This window comes from Pelodiscus sinensis, chromosome 8, assembly GCF_049634645.1.
Source record: "Pelodiscus sinensis isolate JC-2024 chromosome 8, ASM4963464v1, whole genome shotgun sequence".
Taxonomy (NCBI): domain Eukaryota; kingdom Metazoa; phylum Chordata; order Testudines; family Trionychidae; genus Pelodiscus; species Pelodiscus sinensis.
In genome coordinates, this window is record NC_134718.1 from 29,401,190 (window position 1) to 29,423,208 (window position 22,019).

The following is a 22,019-nucleotide window of genomic DNA, read 5'->3' on the forward strand; positions in this document are numbered from 1 at the left end:
AAGTCCCCTATGAAGGAAGTTTAAAAAAAACCCACCTTGGTGTGAGACAAGGAAAGAAGTGTGAGTCCTGACTCTGCTTTATAGTCTCTTTCCTGATGCTATAAATAACTTGTAGTGAGTGTCACTTCAAAGGAAAGGGGTAGCTGATGAGAGGTACTTTGGGGACTGATGGGGATGGGGGCGTCCCAAGGTCTGATCCCACCCAGAAACTTTGCATAAATAAATAAATCATCGCACAGAGAGCAGGAGAGAGGGAGAGCAGAGGAGGTTACTTTGGGAAGCAGTACAGCTTGCTCATCCGATCCCTGTAGTTCAGAGAGAGTGTGTCATGTTACAGAGAAGCCAGGATCAGCCACAGTGCAACTCCAAAGCAGTTGAGAATTACCTCTCTCTAATGGGGACTTTCATGTGCAATCTCTTAACCACTCTGCTAAGGAATTGAAACTGACAAACCTAGAGGGAGAGGAAAAGAACAGCAAAGACTGAAAGACATAAACTGATCTGATTATTTTCCCCAAAACTTCTGGAGTTGGATCCTTTCTTTTTTTTAATAACTTTTTTATCCATATAATTTTGTTATTGTTGTTGTTATAATTACCATTATTCAGTGGCATTGGGATTCCCTTGGACGCTGCTCTTCCATGAATTCTGGATTGTCCTTCCTGGAGTGGGATTGAAACTTTATTTATTCTATTTATTTATTTATTGTTTCTCAGGACAGGGAGAGAATGTTGGAGGAGAAAGGCTGGAAAGGTGCTAGCACTGGTGCCTTTGACAGGGGGTGTATTGCTCCCCCCCGGACAGGGGATGGAGAGAGATGCTGCAGGTTTCCTCTGCTACTGGGCTCTGGGCTTCCTGGGGTGTCTTTGATTTCTCTGGTGCTGAGCCTCCTGCTATACTTTAGGACATCAGACCTGCAATCCAGGGTTTCACATTTGGAAGCAGACAGATGCACTCAACTCCCTGCCTGGCTCTCTGCAGACCAAATGGAGACAGCTATTTTGGGAAGAGTTGACCAACTGTTTGATGAGGTCTGTGTGCTTTCATTTTCATATAAATATATATTTTAGTTTTTTTCTATTTTGCTTAAAGAATTGTCTAAGCAAATGATTCCACCAAGAGCTTGTTAACTCATTAAGATGTGAATCCCCTCAGATCTCTCCCCTTTAACCCTCCTTCTTTGTAGGCAGTTCATATTTTGCTTCTGTCTGGCAAAGTCTATGATTTGTCTGTGCTTTCACCGTTTTAAAATTAGAGGGTTCTGTTTCTTTTACCCAAAAAAGGGCCCCTTTCTAGCATCGGTTTTTAACTTCAGTCTGGTAACAAAGGGTTTTGGATACATTTGAGATGACAGAAAACCAGGAGAGGTAGGTATACAGGGTGCAATTTAGAAACCAGGTTTGAACATCACATTAGCACAGTTTAAAACACATAGCAAAATCCAGCTGAACTGAACATGCCTGGGAACGGCACGGTGACAGTAGCAAATAAATGCATATTGTGACAAGTAAAATGAGAAACGCAGCAGGCAGAGACAGGTAAGCAGTACGATGAGCTGATTCTTAGGTGCCTGTTTCAAAGCAGTTGAGAAGAAATACCCTTTTATTTCAATCCAAACCACTTTTACAGTAGTTTAGAAAATAAAAAGACAAATATTGCTGTAGGATACTCCTGAGCTCTTAGCTGACTCAGAGCACTTGGGGCCTGATCCAAACACTGCTGGAAGTCAATGTGAGTCCTTCTGCGGAGTCCCATGGGTGCTGGGTCAGATTCTTAGATATTACAGTGATCATTGCTGTCAAAAATTTTAGACAGACAGACAAATAGTTAGATGAGACATATTGTGCATCGTAAAGCTCAGAGATAAACCCTCCAACTCTGTGAAAGATCCTCCATTTCATCATTCTGACGTACCCTCTTCATGTCTCTAATCACAAAGTCATAGAAATATAGTGCTGGATATAAACCTAGGCTACCCCAACAGGCATTTGTTTAGCCTGTTGTTAAAATCCTCAAAAATGACAGAGGTTCCACAACCTCCCTTGGAAGCCTATTCCAGGGTTTAATTATCCTTTAAATTAGAACGTTTTTCCTCATATCTAAGCACAATCTCCCTTGCTGCAGATTAAGCCCATTACTTCTTGTCCTACCTTCAGTGGACACGCAGAATAATATATCACCATGCTCTTTATAGCAGCCCTTAATGTATATGATTGTTATCAGGTCCCTCTTCAGTCGTGTCTTATCATGCCAATTTTTAAAAAATCTTTATTCATAGGCTGGGTTTCTAAACCTTTTATCAGTTTTTAGCTTTCCTCTGGGCTTGTTCTAATAGTTCCACATTGTTCCTAAAGTGTGGCAGTGAGAACTGAACACACTACCACAAGTGAGGTCTCACCAGTGCTCAAGAGAACGTGACAGTTACTTCGCATGTCTTACCTAGAACACTTCTTTTAATACAACACATTGGTTCTTCATAATTGTTGTTGAAGGCCAATTTTTAAAAGCTTGACCAGCTTGTGGCTTTTGCCGTGGTTCTGAGAAGTGCTAGAAATTAGATGGGTGCTCACTTGTCCAAACCAGTCAAAAATGCCAAACTTTGCTGTTCACTGACTGACATGATCAGGGAGGGTGTTCTGCTATATCCAGAGAAGTCCTGCTGGGCCTTCTTTTCACCCTTCACTGTGCAAGCCACTTCTGGTTTTGCTCGGGTCATACGTTTCACAGATTCATATGAACAGACAGTATGGAAAGAACTGGTGTCAGACCCATTAGCTTATAAAAAATGGAGCTAGTTTCTGCAGCCCGCTGTGTTTCATTATTTCATTCACATGTTGCATTATTAGGAAATAAGTCAAGGAACGAAGTAATACAATTAGTCCAGTTTAATGCCATTGAGAGCAGCCTTACCATAGAACATCAGCAAAAAGTAAATGAGAGCAACACTATGACTCTACCATAATCTCATCATATGCTGAGACATCTGGTTAAAATAATGGGGGGTTCTGGATAAAATATCTCTCCACTACATGTAATGACTCTGAGTGCTTGATATCTGAGGGTGGTTCTTTGAGAGACTGATTAGACTGCAGATGAGTTCTTTAATAGCTAACACTGATATGGCACTGCTGTGAGGAAGCTTACAACTAGCTGGAATTGACTGGGTGTTGCCCTATAAGCCCATACTGCTGGAATCCTAGTAATGGATTTCTGTGGGGTAGGTCACATTGCAAAAGTCCTGCTGACCTATGTGGGACACTGTCATGAAGAGGCTCACACACTGCTCCATTTGTAGCTGACACAGGAGAATGGGGATGTGTCTACACAGCAGGGCTTAACTCGAAATAAGCTACGCAAATTAAGCTATGTCAATTGTGTAGCTTATTTCAAAATAGCTTAATTCGAAATTGGGAGCGTCTACACAGCACTTATTTTGAAACAGAGCACTTTTCCTCCAACTTCCCTTACTCCTCGTACAATGAGGGTTACAGGAGTCGGAGTAAGAAGTCCTCCAGTTTGACAGTATTTCCACATTATTTAGAAATAACTGCCTGCTGTGTAGATACAGACTATGTAATTTTGAAATAACACTAGTTATTTTGAAATAATGTTGCTGTGTAGACCCTGGTGGGAATATGAAGGAAGTCCCTATCACTGGAGACTTTGCTGGCATTGACAGGACACTGTTGCGAGGAAGCTGGCATCCTTGACGGTAGGACACTGCCACTGTTAGGACACTGCCACGTGAAAGTTTCAAAATTATAACAGAACTTAACGAAAGAAGTTAGGTTCACTAAGAGAAAATGAGTTTGATTCTCCTGTCACACCAGATTTACACTGCTGTAATTACATCTACTTGAATGGAGTTACTCCAGATTTACACCCGTGTCTGTGAGAGGGGAATCAGGACAAGTAAATGAGTTATTTTCTAAGAGTTTATTTACCTCTCTCGCTACACTGAGTCTCCAGGAAGGATGATGAAATAAGAAGGAAAGAGACAGATAAAGGAGAGTAGGAAGGGAGGTTGAGAAAGGCAATTGAAAAGGATACAGAACAAGAATGGGAAAAACAAGTGAGACACAAAAAGTGGTGGAATATGAAAGGAAAGGACTGGGAGATCACTTTAGAGGAAGGGTGAGCAAGGAAGCATATTCATCCCCTTCTCTTTCAGATTACCAGGCTTCTCATGGCCACATCCTCCTGGACAAACTATGCTCTCCCTCAATGTTTTGTCCGTAATGAGTTTTACAGCTGTCACTTTCATATAATTCAGCACAAAATGATTTTTTTGAAAATCCCCAGACTTCCAAAACCGGGAAATCCATTCTAATTGAGGAGACTGCTGGGGGAATGAGAAGGACATGGAGTGAAGCAGCTTGGCATTCTCCCTTAAATTGTATAGGGCAGAGGGTGGGGACACACCTGTATTTATGGTGTGAGGATTTTCTGAGTGTATATGTAGATGTATTTGTCTTAGATTCACATGCATGTGACTGTGCCTTCTCTCTGTGTGCATTTAAAGCAGGGGTGGGCAAAAGGGCCTCTGTGGGCCAGATCCGGCCCACCAAGCGGGTGGATCCAGCCTGCAAAGGCCCTGATGCTCCCCTGCCCCCAAGCCAAGTAGGTTCTGGAGACAGAGGAGCACCTGAAGCCTTCTCCACTCTGCCCCGCCCTGTGAGCAGCGCGTGGCGCTTGGAAGCGCCGCATGCTGCTCGCAGGGCAGGGGCAGAGCAGAGAAGGCTTCAGGCACTCCCCCACCTTCAGGCCTTAATTGGCTGGGGGCGGGGGAGCACACGAAGCCTCCTCCCGCCCTGCCAGAAGCACGTGACGCTTTGAAGCGCCGCACATTGCTCACAGGGCGGAGGTGTGTGGGGGAGAGCGGAGGAGGCTTGGCACGCTCCCCGGCCCCTAGGCCAATCAGGGTCTGGGGGCAGGGGAGCTGCGTGAAGCTTCCTTTGCCCTGCCCCGGCCCTGCAAGTAGCCCACAGCACTTCAAAGTGTCACCTGCTCCTCGTCGGGTAGAAGGAGGCTTCCCGTGCTTCTCTGCCCCCAGGCCCTGATTGGCCTGGGGGTGGGGGAGCGTGCCAAGCCTCTTCCAGGGCATGGGTGCCTAGTGGGAAGGGGGGGAAAGGGGCTCTCCCACCCCAAGACCAATCATGGTCTGGGGGTCGGGTAGCCCTGCCCCTTCCTGTTTAGGCCCACCCTTTCCAGGGTGGTCCGGGGCTACTTCAAAAATTTTTGAAGTGGTCTCTGGGCAAATATTATTGCCCACTCCTGATATAAAGTCAATGTGTGTACCAGAACTGTTACAGCATGTTTGTGTGTTTATTGTGAAGCTGCAGTTTTGGGTGGGGCATGTATGCCAGTGTGTTGCAAATGGGTATATGGTGAGGTGTTTATATGGGTGAGTATATGCTTGAACGGGGGTTGTGAGTCATTTTATGTTTGCCGGTTTGTTCAGGCTGAATTACCGCCACATACCTTTAGGGGGCAGTATTTAAGAGGGTTTCTCAGATACCTTACAGATGCTTCAGTGGCACTACACTGCTGTTCCCACAAAGGGTAAGAGGTGTGCCAGGGCAGGCAGGGAAAAAACAAAGGAGAGGGTGTAGCTGGACCATGTGGGCCTTTGGCTGTTCTTCCCTGGGGGCAGCCAGAGTGTAAGTTCTAGCTTGAACCAGGGGCATGACAGAGTGCCAATGCGGTGCTGATAGGACCGGGACCTCTGGAGCTTAGTGCATGAGCTCTACTGCCTGAGCGAAAAGCCAGCCGGCTCTCAGCTAATGCTATAGAGAAAACTCATTCTTTCTCTCTATGGGTATGTCTACACTGCATCCCTAGTTCGGACTAGGGATGCAAATGGAGACGACCGAAGTAGTTAATGAAGCAGGGATTTAAATATCCCGCGCTTCATTAACATGATCTCACCGGCGCGCTAGTTCGAATCACAGCTGATTCGAACCAGGAAGTGCACGCCGGGACGCGTTAGTTTGAACTAAAGCCCTTAGTCCGAACTAACGTTACTCCTCAGGACTTTAGTCCGAACTAACGCGTCCCGGCGCACACTTCCTGGTTCGAATCAGGTGTGATTCGAACTAGCGCGCCGGCGAGATCATGTTAATGAAGCGCGAGATATTTAAATCCCCGCTTCATTAACTACTTCAGTCATCTCCATTTGCATCCCTAGTCCAAACTAGGGATGCAGTGTAGACGTACCCTATAAGTGCTCTCAGTGCCTCTACCTGTGGGTTGCATGCACTTCCCTGAAAACAAGGGGATGAGAAGGAGGCTGGCAGCCACATCTCCCCACCCCCCCCACACACACCATTCCTGTGTGAAGTGCTGTGATGGAACAACGGAGGATTGGGGCCTATGTACATAAGTGATCTAGCAAGAAATCTCACTCACACGGAAAACATTTGTGAAGGGCCCATTCCTGCTTCCTATGCAGAGTGAGGGATCATGTGGATAAATACATCCAGTACATCATAAGGCTACACTCATCCATTTTAATAGCTTCATCCTCCCAGGAGTTTCATGCACAAGCTATTCCATGCAAGCATCTACTTCCAGTTCGGGTTGTTCCAGTGATCCCCACTCTCATGTTCTTAATAATAAATCTTGTTAAGCCGCAGCTCCTGGAATCAGGGGATTACATGAGAATCTCAGTTTTCATTTTGCTCTCCTGGTTACTTTTCTCATAATAGAGAAAAGTTTGAGAGATTCAGGAACCAGAAGGCAAATAAAAAGAAACCCAAACCTATCTTTTTTTTAAAAAATCATGTTTTATCAAACCTCCTAATTTTTTAGACCTAATTCTTTTGTTTTAGAATACTTAATGTTGGCTATGCTGCTACTTCTCTTTTTAGTTCAATAGAATTAACAGACTGGTGGTCAGTCCTTTACAGAGTCAATCTGACTAGTGCAGACTTCATTAGCTACTGTCAAAACTTCTTGCTACGGTCATCAGTAGTAAATACTGGGCTGGAGTCTTCTGTCAGCCAGAAATAGATACCATGTCTTTCCCCAAAAAAGTCTATGTTGCCTAGGACTGATATGGATGTTTCTGAAAAAACTTTGACTTCAGATTAGAATGCCTCTATATTTATGGGACATGAGAAAAAATATAATAAAAAGTGCAAATAAACTGTTCAGTTGGCATGGAAAGAGGCAAACTAAGTATTTCTCAGCGCTGGTGAACACGTGGCCTTGTCTCTTTTTGCCAGAAGCTTGGTGGGGTGGAACCCAGGTTGTTCTTGGGGCTTTCTGCTTACAATAAAGGAAGAAGTGATCAACTTCCGGAGTTGGAAATTGATTTTTTTACATAATTTAAAAATAATCATTGTCCTGACGACCACCAGGACACAGAAAGTTGACTTTACTGCCACTCTCTGCTTGTACAAAACAGTGCTGAACACAGCTCAGCCTTGTATCAAATGTCATGGAGTTTATTTGTCACCTCTTTAGAGCTACTCAAGAGATTTTAGAGTGTGTTGGAAAAGGGGAGAATGGATCAATGCTCTTTACTATCATGTTGGTATAGATTTCTAACTTTTTCAGCTTTGGGGAAGGTGCTCAGCAGGAGAAATATTGACATACTCTGCTTTTGTGTTCCAACCTGAAGATTTTCTCTAGCTTCATTTAACTGATTCAGGGAACTGAATTTCAGTATGTTTGCTATCCAATAGTCAGCTAGTGCCAAATTGTGGTGCTTTTAGTTACTATGTGCTACTTTCTCCTAGTTCTCCATCTCAGCATTGCCAACCCCCTACTTTCAAAAGTAATGAAAAGGTCCCAAATTTATTAAATTGGCTTAAAATCATGAGATTTTACAAAGCAAATTGTGATTTCTGTTCATTTGCCTTTTGTTTTTGAGTTTGTATATCTCACTACTGAAAGCTTTTCTTTGCCAGCAGGGGGCTAGAAACTAAAATGAAGGTGAGAGTCTCACATGCTCTGGTAACGCACTTCAGGAGGTGGGCTATAAGAAGGACATACGGGGACTAACCAGAGCATGAGAGCTGCAGTTCCAGAAACTCAGGACATGTTTGTAAATCGATTAGCTGTATAAATATGTTGTATTTATTAGTTTTATAAAAATCCAGGAACATGGATTTTTAAGTGACTTTAATGAAGTAACTTTAACAAATGGTATCATGATCCTAATATGAAATCTACTGTTGGAAAAACCAGACGGGATGATACAATGGTAAAAAGCCATGCTTGCCTTTAGCACCTTTACCTTTTTGACCATGCATGCAGCTGCCCAACAGATGAATTACAGATCTGATTTTGGCCAGTGTGAATGCACCTCTCAGGCATGCAATAACAGATTTCAGTCCCACTAATCAATATGGTGTTAACAGATCTACAGACATCTCAGATTGGATCCTAGAGCTAGTGGGAAAATAGATCTTATTTGTTGGGGGAAAAATCATATAAAATGAAAATATAATTTCCACTTGCCTTTTTTTCACTGATTTGTTTGAGGTGATAAAAATAAAAAAAAAAAACAGTTTTTTATTCCCCCCCGCCAAAAAAAAAATTCAACTAAACTGGAAATTTCCTCATAGGAATTTCTGCTTAATAAAAGAAACCATGTTTTGTAAATAAACAAACAAGCACATAAATGATTTTGACCCACTTGACTATGTTCCTTTATCAGCTGATGAATTACTAAAGCATATCCAGAACTGTCAAATAGTTATCCAGGACTTTTCCAGGAGTGACATTTTATGTAGATTCAGACATCTTTTGGGATTTAAAATATCAAATGGATTACATCAATATTCAGTGTTTAATTGTTGGATAGAAATCTCATAGCGGCCAAGTTATTTCTCTTATAAAAATCTGGTAACTTTGCTGCTCATGATGAGGGACAGAGAACATCAGTTGTAGCATGGGAAAATAATTTACAGATGGCCAATACATCTTAATCTAATTCACCACACTCCCTCATGGTCTGGGTTTATACTTTTTTGGGGCAGAAACTGTTTGTTATATGAGCTGAATAGTAGTTTTGTGATACAGAGAAATGAAAATGAAGATGAAAGCAGTAAAATTATTTTCATTACTTTCATGGAATTGAAATTAGGTCCCCTGAAGTCATGTGCTTTTCTGTGAATAGTCAATATTGGTCTACTATATTATGCATGGAATTGAAATCTACTAACTCCTAAATTCTAATTCAATAGCACAGAAACACAAGGCCTCTGCTGACCTATCTCAGAAGTTTGAGTGTATCTCAGAGGATCCATGCAGTCTGGGGTCCTGTCTGGCTACTTCTTCCACGAATCCAAGCCCCAAGAATTTGGAAGAAACTCCACAATGGGAACTGCACAGATATTTCCTGTGGTAGAAGAGAGGCAGGCCCTCTGTCAGCACCTATTACAAATTATTAGATTCCAAGCTCTCACAGTCATTTCTAACTATATGTTTATAATTTTGTTTTTAAACTCCGGGGGAACATATGGTGCTGTTACAGTGATCTTATAGGTGATTTTAACAGTATTGTACATTAGATACATTCCACTCTTCACACTCAGTGACGAGGCTCTGCTGAATTCTCTGTCTCCGTTTCCAGAGTTTGGTGGGTCATCACTTCCTCCACACAGAGTTCTACAGTAGCAAAATAAATAGCTGATTAAATAAATGTTTATTTCTACCAGTTATGTGTCACTGTCAATTTCTTTTGACAGCCTGACTGTCCTCTGCAACTTTGAATGACAGATCCTTTTTACATTTTTAATAGTTCTGTTCTATAAATAGTGCATCAAAGAGCTGAGTTCCAAGCAGAGCATTAATCTTCACTAGTTAGAGAATGACTTGTTACAAAACACTCCTGTCCATGCAAATCATGCACTGTGACATCATTCCTTAACTCACAAAGATAAATGATATGCAGGGCTCAATTTCCAAATGTGGGAACCCTACTGAGATGTTGAAATCTTGTGTTGGGATGTTCAGAATGGCACTTGGATAAAAAGGGGAACCTATATGCCTGTTTGACAATTTAAGATTACATATAAACTATATGACTCTTTGTGCCCCTGTTTGAAATTTACCTCAGAGTATTCAAAAGCAAGCTACAACTATGAACTTTATTTCCAGGAGGGTCTGAGCCACAACATATAGGCTTTGTCTACATTGGCTGATCTTGCGCAAAAGCAGCCGCTTTTGTGCAAAAACTTGCTGCCTGTCTACACTGGCCGCGAGTTCTTGTGCAAAAACACTGACGTTCTAATATATGGAATCAGTGTTTCTTGCGCAAGAACTATGATGTTCCTGCTCAGGAAGAAGCCCTCTTGTGCAATAACAGTTGCACAAGAGGTCAGTGTAGAAAGGCAACATGAATTTCTTGTGCAAGAAAGCCCTATGGTTAAAATGGCCATCAGAGCTTTCTTGTGCAAGAGAGCGTCTACACCGGCATGGATGCTCTTGCGCAAAAACACATCTCTTGCGCAAAAGCACATGCCAGTGTAGACACTCTCTTGTGGAAGAGTTTTTGCACAAGAACTCTTCCTCAAAAGAGTTCTTGCACAAGATCATGCCAATGTAGGCGTAGCCTTAGATTAGGATCTAGATCTCAAAATTCCTGAAGTACAAAGGCATTCAGAGCTAGGTTTTTAGTTCAGAAGGGTATACAGGCAGTCCCCGACTTACGCGGATCCGACTTACGTCGGATCCGCACTTACGAACGGAGCTTTCTCGCCCCGGAAGTCGGGGCGAGAAAGCCCCGTTCGTAAGCTGCTCCGGTGCCCCTGGTCTTCTGGAGACCGTCTGGCAAAGCCTCGGAAGCGCGGGAACCGCTGCTGCTGCCACTTGGGTGCCGGTGCCTGTGGTCTGCTGGGGACCGTCCAGAGCAAAGCCTCAGAAGCGCGGGAACCCCCGCTGCTGCCGCATGAGACCCGGTGCCTGTGGTCTGCTGGGGACGGTCCCCAGCAGAGCACAGGCACCCGGACTGAAGCCGCAGCCGCGGGGGGGTCCCGCGCCTCTGAGGCTTTGCTCTGGCAAAGCCTCAGAGGCGCGGGACCCCCCCGCGGCTGCGGCTTCAGTCAGGGTGCCTGTGGTCTGCTGGGGACCGTCCCCAGCAGACCACAGGCATCCAGACTGGAGCGGCAGCAGCGGCGGTTCCCCGCGCCTCTGAGGCTTTGCTCTGGCAAAGCCTCAGAGGCGCGGGACCCCCCGCGGCTGCGGCTTCAGTCCGGGTGCCTGTGGTCTGCTGGGGACGGTCCCCAGCAGACCACAGGCACCCTGACTGAAGCCGCAGCCGCGGGGGGTCCCGCGCCTCAGAGGCTTTGCCAGAGCAAAGCCTCAGAGGCGCGGCACCCCGCTGCTGCTGCGGCTCTGCTCCCCGTGTCCCTGGTCTGCTGGGGGGAGGGGACGCAGCTAGTGTGCTCCCCCCCCCCCAGCAGACCAGGCTTTTGTTTTGGACTCTGGGGCAGAGCAGCTGGGGCGCTGCCGATTGGTCCTGCAGCGCCCGTGGGCACTACTGGACCAACCCGGCAGCACCCCAGCTGCTCTGCCCCAGGTCCTGATTCAGCTGCTGCTGGTCAGTTTCAGCAGCGGCTGAATCAGGACGTCTGGGGCAGAGCAGATGGGGTGCTGCTGGGTTGGTCCAGTAGCACCCCAGCTGCTCTGCCCCAGGCGTCCCCAAGTCAGCTTCTGCTGAAACTGACCAGCGCTGACTACAGGAAGCCCCAGGCAGAGTTGCTCTGCCCCGGGCTTCCTGGAATCAGCTGCTGATCAGTTTCAGCAGCAGCTGACTTGGGGACGCCTGGGGTTCTTAAGTTGATTCTGTATGTAAGTCAGAACTGGCGGTCAGTTTCAGCAGTGTCTGAATCTGGACGCCAGTTCCGACTTACATACAGATTCAACTTAAGAACAAACCTACAGTCCCTATCTTGTACGTAACCCGGGGACTGCCTGTATGTGTATATAGCTTTGGGGGAACTGGGATTTCCATTTTGTGAGCACTCCTGTGATTTCTACATTTGTTTTTATTCTGAATCATGAAATAAAACTTTAGGAAAAATTCACTTTGGATCAATTGAAATGTTTCCTTCTGAGTTTGACTTTTACTAAATTATATTACATTACATTTCCTTATATGACACGTAGTTATATGACACATACAGTAACTATTTTGAGGCATTTATCAATATTGAGAGGAAAAGGCGCAGATGATATATTCTTGTCTCCCTAACCAAAATTTTCAAAAATAGGAGCCTAAAGTTAGGCTTTTGAGTCCATATTTAGGCTCCTAAATTAGTGACATGGTTTGTAAAGGTACTGAGAACCCACCAGTTCCTGTTGACTTCTCAGTACATTCAATTAGAGTTGCAGGGTGTTCAGAACTTTTAAAAATCATGTCACCTACTTGAGAGCCTAAATATGGAAATCAGATACTTATCTTTGAAAATGTTGGCCCCAGTTCTCAGATATGTGTATAACAAAAGCAGGTGAATATGATACACAATGGTTCTTAAAAGTTAGTCATGATTCCTTAGTAGGGAGTATTGCCCTAAAATTCGTACAGGTAGTTCTCCAGTTAATGGATAGTCTTCTCAGATTATCAACACGCCCACAGATCCAGTCAAGAACAAGATGCAGACAGCAATTGGGTAAGTCATAAACTATTTCTGAACAGAGACCCTGCGTGGCTAACCCAGCATCTCAGTTATGTATAACCAGCCTAAATGGATTCATTGTTTTCTCTTCAAAATCATGATGGGTGCGTTAAAATACAGTTTATGCATATATAATTAGAACTGATCAGAACATTTTCAAGAACATGAGTTTTCATTTTAGGAAAATGGTGTTTTGCAGAAACTAGCCTTTCACATAAATGTATTGATTTTAATATAAAGAGTTCTTTAAAAGAAAAAATAGAATTTCTGAGATCTGGAGTGGATTTCAATTCCCAGAGAGACGGATCAAAAATCTGACATGTTTGATCCAAAACGGGGGGTCTTTAACACAGTTCTGTTTCACAGACATTGTCAATAGTTTTCTTTTTGTTTCAATGGAATGGAAACACATTTCAAAACCTCAGAAGTTTTCATTAATTGGATTTGTCGTTGTCCAACCAGCACTATATGGAATGTTTCAAAGTTACCGTCTTTTCTAGGATCATCTCTTCGGACAAAATTACCACTAACCCAAGGAGCTAGTTCTTTGGGAGAACAGGGCCGGTCTCCATTTTTTATCTACTACTGATTCTTTATTGGGTTTTTGAATATTACAGCCTTTACATGGGACATAGTCACCTCTTTATTCAGTGTTGTGGCTTCTTACCAAAGGATTTCTCTTGAAGGTTATTATGAAGTTTTCTCTGCCTGCTTTCAATCAGGAGACATGTGGTATGAAGTTTAAGGTTGTGGACTAATTACCTGCCTTCAGTCCAGCAGAAGATATCTCCTTCTCATTGTACCTCACTGATTAGCTTCCTCCCACCTTATACTGCTGACACACTTGACATGTGGGTTATATCACTATTACTGATGCTTCCTCCTCTCCCCTTTATTTTACAGAAATTAAAGTTCAACTTGCCAAGACATCGAGAAGTTCGAGACACGCACCAAAGATGCAACTGCCCAGCAGGTAGGAATCTCAGAGGTCTTGGCACTTTAGAATATACTGTGATATTGGGTTATAATGAGACATATAATAGAATAAATCTGCATATGGAATGTACAAGTACCTATGTATACAGGATTGGTTACTTATTAATTATATAAATAATAAATCTCTACCTGCTGGAAACTCATGAGAACATTAATATATACACACCCAATATGTGCAATAAAATAGACAACCAAATGTGCTATGTGTCTGCCTGCCTCCATGGCAGTGACCTTTAAGACCCACAGAATTATATAACTAGTTGAGGCATCTTGTAAAATTACTGCCCTTGATGTACAAAAATAAGTCTATATTTTATGGCGGTGTTCAGTCATGCTTGTTTCCAGTTCCAAAAGATTGTGCAAACACTTCCTCTGATGTAGTTTTAATACAATAGGTGAAAAAAATATTCAGGAGCTGCATTTTATTCTGTCATCATGAGTCATGCAGTCTTCTTTGTCATCTTATAATAAAGTAGACTGTGTATAGAGGAAATAGAGAGGTGGGGATTGTTTTACTTTTAAAGAACAATAGCACTTGTCTGTGATGGGAATGAGCTAAAACCCAGGTCCCAACACTTACACATTTTGGAACAACTATGACAGATAGCCTATTCTGTGCCATTTTCCACAATGGCATAACAGGTTCAATTTGTGTTCATTTTAAAAGACAATGCGAATTGAACATTTTAAACGTGTCCCCCTTCAGCCACCAGTCCCGTGGTCCCGTCCCCCTTAAGATCGCCTCTCAGCGTCCCAGTCAACAGTAATGTCACTTTGCCCGAGACCTGTTAGGCACGTTACTCTCGCTGATGGGAAGAGGGGGGTCCGGGCCCGCCCTCTCTCACGGACCCCAGCCCAGGGCCCTAAGGACTCGGACGTGTTACCTGTCCGGTCCGACTGACGGGGCCGTAGCCGCAACGCACCAGTCCGCAGGCTCCCTTTGCCCGCCCTGGGCTACTTCCTCTCCCCATCCAGAGTTGGCCCACCAAATCTGAGCCTACCTCCGTGGCTTGGGGCCCATCCGTTGTCCGGTCCCGGGGGTAAGCACTCTCAACACTCTCCCCCCCACACACACCCGCTCCCGGCAGGTGTTTAAATCCCTGTGCCGTGGCTCGCCGGCGGGGCCCCGCCCGGCATGGCGCGGATGGACTTCCGGGCCGGCCTTATGCCTGCCGGGTGACGTCACCAGCCCAGTGACGTCACCGGGCTTCCCCGGTGCATCCAGCCGGCGTGCCGCCGCTACCGCTGCTGCCGCTGCTGCCGCCACCGAACAGCCGGCGCAGCCGTTTGCGGCTTGCGCGGGAGCCGCGGCTTGCCCCGTTCGGGGCTCTCCGGCTTTCCCCTGAGCGCCGCCAGACAAGCGGTCTGCCGGGGGCTCTCAGTGCGGGGCACCTCTGCCCCGTCACAAACATAAATTAGATGGACTTGTCATTCTCTCTCTTCATCTACACTGTATAGAAGAGATGAGTGAAGTAGTTCAAATCAAATAAGAATCCCCCAGCCTAAAACTCTTTCCAAAGCCCAAATAAAAACTGAGTTGAACCATTGCTGAGTTTCAGAAAAGTTCCACTTTTTCCTGCCATTATCCTACAACTTCGTGCACTGATCCACCCTCAGGTTATAGCAGGTCTTGACAGATAAGAGCTGAAATACCGCAAGCAACAATTTTCTTATGATATTTCTGGAACAGCCTAAAGCAGGGTGTCATGGACTCACAGGACAGGCCTATATTTAGCCACATATGGTCCCTGGGGGAATCCCCCTTCACTGTGACAGCCCTTCTTGTGGGCCCACACTTTCTCAGGGGGGTAAGTCCCTCTGCAACCTGGGGCCGCACCTTTTTGAACTTTCACATGCCTGACTCTCACCATGGGCCCTCCCAGAGTGTCTACCAACTCTGGATCTCTGGAGCCTCCACTTCCTGGGGTTATGTCTACACTACCACCCTAGTTCGAACTAGGGTGGTTAATATAGGCAACCGAAGTTGCAAATGAAGCCCGGGTTTTGAATTTCCCGGGCTTCATTTGCAACTTGCCGGGCGCCGCCATTTTTAAATGTCCGCTAGTTTGGACTCCGTGCCCACGGCTACACGCGGCACGGATTAGGTAGTTCAGAATAGGCTTCTTATTCCGAACTACCGTAATGGGTGGTAGTGTAGACATACCCCCAGGAAGTGGAGGGTGGTAGTGTAGACATATGCTGGGAGAATAATGCAGTCCTGCTCTCTAAACCAGAGCCACTCTAAGCAGTGCAAAACAGGAGGGTTTACTGAGCATCTGAACACAGCATAGGAACTCTCAGGGGCTGTGTCTAGACTGGCCAGTTTTTCTGGAAAATCAGCCACTTTTCCGGAAAAACTTGCCAGCTGTCTATACTGGCCACTTGAATTTCCGCAAAAGTACTGACAATCTCATGTAAGATTGTCAGTGTTCTTGCGGAAATACTATGCTGCTCCTGTTCGGGCAAAAGTCCTTTTGCACAAAACTTTTGCGCAAAAGGGCCAGTGTAGACAGCTCAGATTTGTTTTCCACAAAAAAGCCCCGATGGCGAAAATGGCGATCGGGGCTTTTTTGCAGAAAAGCACGTCTAGATTGGCATGGACGCTTTTCCGCAAAAAGTGATTTTGCGGAAAAGTGTCCGTGCCAATCTAGACGCTCTGTTCCAAAAATGCTTTTAACAGAAAACTTTTCCGTTAAAAGCATTTCCGGAAAATCATGCCAGTCTAGACGTAGCCAGGGAGTGGTAGGAAGCTTCGTGGACTAGGGAACACTGGGAACAGTGATCCGCAGCCAATAGGAGCTGCAATTGTGGGTACCTGCAGCCGTGCAGGTAAATATAGTGGTAAGAGCCCACCAGGAGCTAACCCTGGTGGACCGGATCCAGCACACGGGATGGTATTTACCGATTCCTGCTCTAGGTCTTAATTGAAGGTGGGGATGATTATTTCACACTGTGTGCTGCATCTATCCATCATTCCAAAGGCACAGATGGTATTTGCAAATTTCCCTTCAGCCAGCCTCTTGATTCAGTGGGTAAAATGTAGCCATGTTTCAGAACTGATGGCATGGTAGGTAGAGCCTTTGCTGACTCCATCCTGTGCGCACGAGGTGCTTTGATGAGGTCCACAATCCAGGCGGAAATCTTAGAAATCATTTCACCATTGAAATTTTTTTCTGATGCTTGAGATGTCTGAGGGCTAGACACAATCTGGAGTCCAAAACAATGTGACCCTTATGGGGAGCCAAAGGCATGATAAACATGGAAGGGAATCAATATATTGTGAGCACTTGGTATAAACCCCTTCTTCCCTAGCCAGTCTACTCCAAGGCCTCTAAACAAGCACACCCAATCTCCCTTGCTGAAAATAAATGTTTATCCAAAGTGACATTTGAGTCTAACCACAATTCCAAGTCCAACTCCTTGCATGGTACAGAAGGGAAAAGGAAATCAAATCCATTTGCGGAACTTCTCAGTACAGGATATAAAGGTCCTGGACAGTCAAAGGAGGGTCACTCAGACAGTGGGAGGGGTCCACAGCTCTAGGGCACAAGAGGTTTTTTGTGAACTTAAACCATTTGAAGGCAGTGAGTAAGGAAGCAGAGAGGATGTGTAAGTGTATAACTGTGTCTCAATTATCTGGGTAGTCATGATAAGAATAAAAAATAGCCCAGTCAGGAAACCAACAAAGGTTTTTAGGTCTTATATATAGAAAACAATAAGGAAAGATATGTTTCCTAAAACTGGGAAGCTGACACTTCAAATCATTTGTGCTTTGTTTGGGTGGGACTGCCTCTGAGTGGAGTGTCATTTCTGGGTCACTGTGTTTTTGAAGATTGTAGGTCACAATAGCAAGTTTCTTAGTGCTGAAAGCATGTGAATCCAGATTAACAGCACCAAGATGGGTTATTTTAGACTAGATTCTTGGATGAGATAAATCTCTTGTGAACCCTTTCATGTTCATGTAAGCTGCTGGACTTTTCTGGTGCCAGATTGCCTGAAACAGATTTAATGTATGTAGGATTGCCAGATGGTTTAAAAAAAATACCGGACAAAAATTTGATAAACATTTGTCAAGCAAAAAAGAAAAAAATAGCAGGGGAAAATGTGAGCAAAATTTTTTAAAAAGCACCAGGGAGTAACCAGGGAGACCTGGGCTGAAATGCGGTCATAACCCCTTTAATTGCCGCGTGTCCCAAGCCGAGCTGGACCCAGGAAAAGCAGAAAAAGTTCCTTAATTAGAAAATACCGGACATTTATGTGTCCAGTATTTTCTCAATTTGTTTACCAGACACAAAGTCTAAATACCAGACTGTCCGGTTCAATACCGGACACCTGGCAACCCTAATTGTATGTCCTGAGATAGATGCATGTATGGTATCCCTTGGTTTCCTCGTACTACACACTGAAAACATTAGCAATAAGAGATGAACAAACCGTGTGAACCTTGGTTTAGAGGTTTTGCAAAATTAGTCCAGGTATTTGAATGACTTTTTCCCTGTAATTTAAATCCATGTTTTTTCAAAGGGCTGTGATTTTAAAAAATGGATGGGCGGGCAAACAGTGAATGTTTCAGGTGGACTTTGAAACCCCACTCCACCTATTAACTACAATTGGTGCTTACATGAAACTAGAGTGAAAACATTTGTGCAGGTATCAGACTGGTTCGTCTGGCAGCTGAGCAACAGATTGTCTTGTGCATAGACCTGTGGTACTGATAATGACAAAGATTAATCTGAATTGTGGTAGAGTATACAGTGGTGCTTTACATTTTGTAAGCGTAGATTAAGAAAAAGTTCTTGCTACAAGGAGGTGAGGGTATAATGTTCTTTAAGGAACTACAACTCAGGGCCTAAAGGAAAAACGAAGTGTAAAGAACTGTAAAGGTTGTTGTCCCAAACACTGGTGAGGTAACACTCATGAATGGACAAACACACAACACATTATCCATGTCCCATCACACTGCTGACTCATACCAAGTCATTAGAATAACAAGAACTATCACACATTCCTGAGCATCTTAACTCCCTTCTGAAAAGTGAGGAATACCCTTACAATCAGGACTATACCTATCCTACCCCAACATGAGCTGAGCTGTGTTGTTCTCTTCCTGACTCTAAAATCCAAGAATATTTTCAACAACCTAAATTGCAAGGATTTGTGTCAGTAGTTACAGCCTATTAGCAGACACTTGTATTCATTTCTGGGGAACGAAAGTGACTGCATGGCCTGAGAAGCTTCCTTCCAGATTTCTGAGGATGATTTTGGAACATCCAAAGAACAGGCCATAGTCAGAATCCATCCCAGGCTTTGATCTGTACCCATTACTTGCTGGGCAAGACTTTGGAGCATCCATAGGACTCCGCACATGCAGAATTGAGATGTTAAATAAAGCTTCTGGTTACTAGAGGAGAACCACAACTAGAACCTGAAATCCAAACTTACTGGATTTGGATTGCCCATGTATTTAATCCCTAGGAATGAACCGGACTTTACAGTTATTGTTTTGTGTTAGATACTAAATTGTCAGGGGCTTTTTTTCCAGCAGTGTTTTGGATGTGGCTGAAATCATTTAAGAATTGTTTGAAATGTCAGAAATCTCTTAAGAAACATTAATTTCTCCACATTCCTGCCATTTGGTACCATGCTATCATGAGAATAGCTTGTTAAATTCTAGTGTCACTGAACGCCAATGTAAATCCTCCTAATCTAAGCTCAACATGATCTAGATCTGAAACCTGTCTCCTTAGACCAGGTCTTGTAGTCTGTATTGTACTTCATTCCTGAATCTCAATCTGTGGATTTAAGAAGCTGTTAGTGACGAAACCCAGTTAAGAATAATATCCCCCCCTCCAAAAAAAAAAAAAGATTGGTACAAATGGCTGGCCTGTATATCTCACAAACTTAATCTGTTTTTATCGACATATTATTATAATTTTTCTATCTTTGTCTCTTATGTTCCTATTTTCACTGTTCCTTTGGATTTATTTTACACTCTGCTGGCTCTTACTGGATATTTTCTTTGCTCATTTTCTTACAAGATTTGTCTTCAAACAGAATCTGAGTCCATAAATACTTTAGTTTATCAAACTTTGGAGCACATGAGTAGGTTCAAAATAAAGCAAAATCAGTTTTCCATCACTCTGAGTAGCAATATTTTTTATTGCAGCGGGATCTTGAGGCTTTAATTTTGATTAGGACTCCATTGTGCTAGGCAATGTACATGCATAGACTGAAAAGCTGGTCCCTGCCTCAAAGAACTTGCAGTCTATCAGTAGCTGAAAGCCTGTGCTGCTCCAAGGATGTAATATGTAAAGTCTTGTGTATTTAAAATCTGAAAAAGCCTGAGAATGTAAAAAATTGATGGCAACAGACTGGGAATCGCAGTGATGACTGAACCTGACGATGTTCTATACAAAAAGAGTAGAGCCCTGCACAGTTACGAAATTTGTATCTGCAGCCACAAAAATGAGTTGCAGATATTTACATCCACATCCTGCAGATATAAAGCAGATATCCGTGGATTTGCAGGGTTTTTAAAAAGAGCCCTCAACCATGCTTGCGGCTGTTTCCATTGCTTCACACTGACCCCAGAGATGTATGGCTTTGTCTATACTTGAAAGTGTAGCTTTCCCAGCACTCAAGGTAAACCTCCACGAGGGGAGTAGTTAACTGTGATGGGAGCAGGAGTGGCCCATCCATATAGGTGAACTAGGCGGTCGCCTAGGGTGCCAAGTTAAATGGGGCGCCAAATGGTGGTGCAATACCATTGAGGGGTTTGGAGGTGGGGGCACCGATTGCATGGTTCGCCTAGGGTGCCAGTTGCTGGCAGCTAGTCTAGGGCCACCCCTAGATGGGATCATGGCTCCCAGTGCTGTAACCAATTTATGCTGGCACTTTACAGTGCAGTAACTTGTTGTGTTTGGGGAAGGTTTTTTTCACACCCCTGAGCCAGAAAGTTGCAGTGCAGTAAGTGGCAGTGTAGACGTAGCCTAGGTTTCAGTATGATGTTTGGGTATGTCTATACAGCAAAGTTATTTTGAAATAACAGCCGTTATTTCAAAATAACTTTACCAGCATCTACACAGCCAAACCGCTTTTTCGAAATTAAATCGTAATAGCAGAGCGCTTATTTTGAAATTGGTAAACCTCATTTCACGAGGAATAGTGCCAATTTCGAAATTGCTATTTCGAAATAAGCGCTGTGAAGACACTTATTTTGAAATAGGGGGCCTCCAGGCCTTCCCAGGGTACCCTGGTGGCCACTCTGGGCACAACCAAGAAAACTCCTCTCCCTTCCCCCCCTCCCCAGAGCCCTTAAAGGGGTAGACTCTGGCCACAGTGCCTGTGCCAGCTCCAAGCCTGCCAACCCAGAGCCAGAAATTGCTGCATCTGACCCAGTGGCCTCAGCATGAGCCAGGAAGCCACTGCCAGCCAGCTTTCCACCGCTCCCCAGGACCAGTCTGCCAGCTCTCAGGAGCCTGCCTGGAGCTGGAAAAGGCAGGCGCCTGCCTGGCCCAGTGCAGAGATCAGGGACCTAATTCAGGTTTGGAGGGATGCCTCCAACATCTATGGTCTCCACACTAGATGGAGGAACGCAACCGTCTACAGGCTCCAGCCTCTGCTGCCTCTCCAGCTACTGCTCCTCCTCTCACTCCTTCTCCGCCTCCCGCTTCTTCCTCCCCACCCTCCCACACACCCAGGGACACTAAGGCCCCCGCACCCGCAGTGCTGGGAGACAGTTGGGCCAGCGATACCCCCAACCCCAGGCCCTGAGTTTCTCCTCCCCCTTCCTCCTCTTGCCTCCCGCTGCCAGCTCCCTCCTCCCAGGTTTCTCCCGCCTGTCTCCCACCCTGCCTCCTCCCTTCTCCCACCTTCTTTCCCCAGTCTCACCTAGGTTTCATTTCCCCCCACCCCAGTTTTGTTCAATAAAGAGGCTTTTTGTAATAAACATGTGTCTTTTATTGCACAGCAGGAAGGTGTGTTAGGGAGGGGTAAGTGGAAGGACGTGAGGGAGGAATGAGACACAAGCCCCCAGTGGGACACACCAGGGAGACTGTTACTGCCTGAAGAATGTGCTGCCAGGCTTGCAGCAACACGTCCAGGAGAAGCACCAGAGTGCCCAGGGATGGCTCTGGCTCTATGCTGCAGAGTTCTGTGGTGTCCTGAGTGAGGGCAACCAGAGCAAGCAGAGTAAAATAAAGCTTTGCTGTCCCTCAGGTAGGCAAGCAAGCAGGGAAACCTTAGAACCGGCTGTCCGGGGGGGGGGGTCCCTTTAAGCACAGGTCTCAGATAGCCTCAGGCAGCAGCCACATAAGATAACTCCTGACCTGACGCCCTGCCAGAACTGGTTCCGTCTGGCATTAAATGCGATTCAGCGTCCTATCAGTGTGGACA

General features: G+C 44.8%; 1 long non-coding RNA gene across 1 annotated transcript in view; it reads left to right on the forward strand.

The window, feature by feature from the left end:
* The first annotated feature begins 258 nt into the window (after window positions 1–258).
* The window catches only part of LOC142830395 (uncharacterized), a 67,187-nt gene continuing 45,426 nt past the window's right edge, over window positions 259–22,019 (forward strand). The window contains exons 1-2 of the long non-coding RNA XR_012905597.1: window positions 259–1,031; window positions 13,533–13,602. This is a non-coding gene — a long non-coding RNA (uncharacterized LOC142830395). The remainder of the gene's footprint in view (window positions 1,032–13,532; window positions 13,603–22,019) is intronic.